The sequence below is a fragment of the Austrofundulus limnaeus genome, unplaced genomic scaffold (genome assembly GCF_001266775.1).
Source record: "Austrofundulus limnaeus strain Quisiro unplaced genomic scaffold, Austrofundulus_limnaeus-1.0 Scaffold2, whole genome shotgun sequence".
Lineage (NCBI taxonomy): Eukaryota > Metazoa > Chordata > Actinopteri > Cyprinodontiformes > Rivulidae > Austrofundulus > Austrofundulus limnaeus.
Window position 1 is genome coordinate 480,100 of NW_013952404.1, and position 4,519 is coordinate 484,618.

Consider the following 4,519-nt stretch of genomic DNA (forward strand, 5'->3'; position numbering starts at 1 on the left):
TGTACTCAGACCAGTAATATTTGGGGTCACAAGTTTAAGCCATGGATATTTTGTGGGTCAGAAGATAAAAAGTTTGGGAACCACTGTCTTAAATGACTGAAGGGGTTACAGTTTATTGTTCACAACATAGCTTTGCACATTTACCTGAATATAATAAAACTTTCCAACATTAACATATTTTCTGCTCAAATGCATTGTACTCTAAAATAAATACGAATAAAAAACAAAACTTTAGCTTAGTGTTCTCAAGTTAGTCTAACTCAGTTGCAGGCGTTAGCATCGCTGCTAACGGTAAGAGCTAAAACCGGTTCTGGACTCGACCCTGGTTCTTCCCTTTAATTTAGGAGTCGTGTTGGAGTTAATGAGCTGACAGGTTATAATTTTCTGCACCGTAAAATCCAAAAATCCGAAGAAAAGAAAGGAAGTGAATCAAAGACTGAATCTGGGAAAGAAAGGAGGGCTACCAGAGGAACACCTGCTGCTCATCTTCATCAAGATGAGATGAAGGAGCTGTTTGGAAATAAGCCTGAATCCAGGCTCTTTATTTATGCAGCTCTACCAGAAACAAAAACATCWAACTTGTTGCATCACTTTGGGTTGATTCCTTCTGGAGCTGAAAACATCAACAGCTTGTTGGAGACAAAAACCCAGAGATGCCCTCGTGAGGAGATCCTAAACAGTTTGACAGTGTTTCGTAAAGTGGTCAATTAAACCATTAGTCCAGGAGGATGAGGAGGAGGAAGAGTTGAAAAAAATGAGAGAATGGAGGTAAAGTCTGGCTAAAGCTGTAAAAACTGAAACCTGAACGCCTCGTCCGGATCAGATATCAGGGCAGAGTGGAGGGGAGTGGGAAACTAAAGGAATGTTGGGCGTCGGGAATTTTATCAGGGTGTTCTGTGACCGGCTCTGGTTCCCAACCACAGGGTCTCAGTTTCCCATCATCATCATCATCATCATCATCATCATCATCATGGCTACGAACTCTGCTGACCATGGAGGGAAACACAAAGGGTCAGAACTTCAAAATGAAGTGATTCCCAAAGAGTTAATGGAACATTTATGATCAGCTTTCCATTTCCCCCCCTTAAAAACAGACCTGAAACATTTTAATTTGCCTTCCTCTCGTCTAAACCCCAAACTCTTAAAAACAAACAAGCTGTCGTGTTCGGTTACAGGGTCTGAAAATAGCAACAAAATTCTGTTCTGCTCACGAAGCCTCGTGATTTAATAAATAATAATAATAATGTGTCACAATTAGTTTGTGTTAAAGCAGATAATAAACCTGCCGTGGATTATCTAAACGTCGAGCTGCCTCTTCATCTTCAGCTCAAGTTGGTGCCACAGCTTTGAAGGCCTGCCAGCGAGGATTGGGTGGCGCTCTTAATGACGCTTTTGCTTTCTGGAAGTCGTAGGGCGACACGGAGGACAGGATGAAGGCAGAGGAAGAGGAGACACAGAGATGCTGTGTTTCTTCTCTTCCTCCTCTTCCTCATCTGGTCACCTTACAGCTTAGATCTGTTTTCCTCTGGAGCGCATTCAGGCCCAAGTCCTGCAACTCCTCTTTAAAAGGAGGATTCTTCTTTTCACCTGAACAAATGTCGCCATTTTTCACATCATATTTATGTAAAAAATCAGATTTTTCAGCTCATCTGTTTAGATTTAATGAGTTTCACAATCTGTCGCTTAAAAAAACAAAACAAAACAAATTACAAATGAGTTCTGTCGTTTATGTCGTATAAAAAGATTTTCCTGTTTTTTTTAAGGTGATTTTAGSGGATGTTATAGTTTGAATATGAACTAAACTCCTGATGGAGACAAAATTCAGCAGATAAAAGTTGAGCAAAAATGATCAAAAGTCTAGTTGGAAGCTAAAAGCAGCAAAAAGCTAGCTGAAAGCTAAGAGTAGCAAAAAGATACTTAAGCTAAAAGTATCCAAAAAAACATGCTAGAAGCTAAAAGTATCAAAAGATTACTTTTAAGCTAAAAATAAAAAAAGCTTGCATAGAAGCTAGAAGTAATAAAAATAGCTGAAAGCTAAAAGTAGCTAAAGGCTTACTGCAAAAGTAACGAAATTCTTGCTAAGCTATGCGTAGTAAAAACATTGCTAAAAGTTTAAAAGCCTAGCTAAAAGATAAAAATACCTGAAGACTAGTTAAAAGGTAAAAGTACCAAAAGCTAGCTTTAAGCTAAAATTATTGAAAGGCTACCTTTAAGCTAAGAGTAACAAAAAGCTTGCTAGAAGCAAAAAGTATTAAAAGACTACATGAAACCAAAATATCAAAAGGCTACACAGRGGCTAAAAATAACAAAAGACTTGCTAGATGCCAAAAGTATTAGAATTTTAATTTTAGCTGAAAGTTAAAAGTAGCTAAAGGCTAGATTTAATGCAAAAGTAACAAAATGCTTGGTAGAAGCTATGCATAGTAAAAATATTGCTGAAAGTTTTGAAGGCTAGCTGAAAGCTAAACGTATCCAAAGACTAGTTCAAAGGTAAAAGTACCAAAAGCTAGCTTTAAGCTAAGCTAAGAGTAACAAAATCTTGCTAGAAGCAAAAAGTATTAAGACATCAAACCAAAACAGCAAAAGGTTACAGCGGCTAAAAATAAAAAAAGGCTTGCTAGATACCAAAAGTATCATAATGGTAGCTGAAAGCTAAAAGTAGCTAAAGGCTAGAGTTACTGTAAAAGTAACAAAATGCTTGATAGAAGCTAGGACTAGTAAAATAATTTATGAAAGCTAAAAATGCTAGCTAAAACTTAAGCTAAAAGTTGCTGCTAATTAAGAAACTCAGAAATGTACATACTTACTCTGTAAACAATCTACAGTCACAACAAACATTAATATAGTTTGTTGAATTCTCATATTTTATATTTAGTATTAATATTAATTTATCTTTAAAGGCACCAATAAACTCAGACGTACGCTGATGTCTGTTGCAATCTAGATAACTTAACCTGCAAAAAGTCATAAATTAAAAATCGTTAAAGACAGTTTATTTTTCTTCATGTTAACGTGGCTCACAAAGTGTCTCCATGAGTGACAGCGATGCTTTATTTGTAGCAAACTTCAGCTGGTGGAGATAAATCTGACTCGCAGGAAGCTTCAGGCAGAAGGAGCTGTGCTGTCACTCAGCACCGCGGGAGCGTTCGTTACATCTGCAAACTGTCCTCGTTAACAGCCTTCACCGCTTCAACCTTACACTATTTTACAAACCAGCCGGAGCACATTTGATTTACTGCAAACAATCACCGCTTAAATACAACAAACTCACCATAAAGTCAGGAAAACTCCCTCATTTCTGCCTGAAATGAGCTCAGACCTTCCTGCAGACGTGACACGACCGTGTGCAGCGGTCCTCGCTCAGCGTCTGGCCTCGCTGGTGTTTCAAAAACAGAGTGATCAATAACTCCTGTCAGTCCTCATTATTAAAACATTCCCAGCRTTTGGAGTTTTTTTTTCTGTCTTCTGCACAAAATACAATCAACTTATGGAGAAAGAGGGACTCTGAACAGTTTGTAAACTACATTTACCTGCACAAGCAAAACAATCTAAGTTCTGTTGATGGTTCTGTGACCCATGACTAATATTTCACCACACAGACGGGATAATTACAGCTGATTCATGCTCTCAGAGAACATTTCCGTCCATATTTCAGAGCGGCGGAACCGTTTACCACAGAGACGCTTCATTGAGCAGAAGTTCCAGCTGAGGGGTGTATACAGTGCTGATGGGCTGCCTGCATTAGACAGGCTATGGTTTTGTTTGGAGTAAAGCATTTATTGACTGTGTTGTGAGAGGTCGTTACGGAGGAAACACTTTGATGTTTCACCTGCATGGAGATTTTTATGTTTACATTGACGTCTGCTTCTGCAGTGATGATGGGAAATTAAAGTAGAACATCAAAATGTGGTGTTGTAAAAGAGACAGGACTGTGGAGTCCTGCGGTCCAAAAAAAAAAAAAAATGCTGAAATGCTCTCATTTTGGTGTTTTATAGTGAGTTGTCTGACATGAATTAATCAGATAGTTGTTATTTTTATTTACCTAACATCTAAAGGCTTTCTGCAGCATGACTGAAAGTTTGTTAAATCCTATCTACTGATTAAAAATCCTCATTTTATGTCAGTAAGTGAATGACCCACAGCTAAGCATATAGGAAATATCATTCAGCTAGCACGAAGTTTATAGCCCTAAGCTAGTATATAGCATGAGCTAGCATGAAGTACAGTATATAGCCCTCAGCTGGTGTATAGTATAAGCTATAGCATTCAGTCACCAAGTAGTAAACTGTGTTAACTTAGCAACTGGTATAGCTACAACATTCAGCTAACGTGTAGGCTGTAGCATTCAGCTACCATAGCATATAGTATTTAATTAGCGTATAATTATAAATATAATTAATAAATATATATATAAATATCTATAAAATTGTGTAGGTCTTCTGGACAGGTTCTTCTCTAATGAAACGTTTCGTCTCTACTCCAAGAGACTTCTTCAGTCTGAGAGTTTCAGGCAAAATTC

General features: G+C 37.7%; 1 protein-coding gene across 1 annotated transcript in view; it reads left to right on the forward strand.

Moving 5' to 3' along the window:
• sobpa (sine oculis binding protein homolog (Drosophila) a) overlaps positions 1–4,519 on the forward strand; it is a gene marked incomplete in the record, with an annotated part of 34,858 nt that overhangs the window by 4,685 nt on the left and 25,654 nt on the right.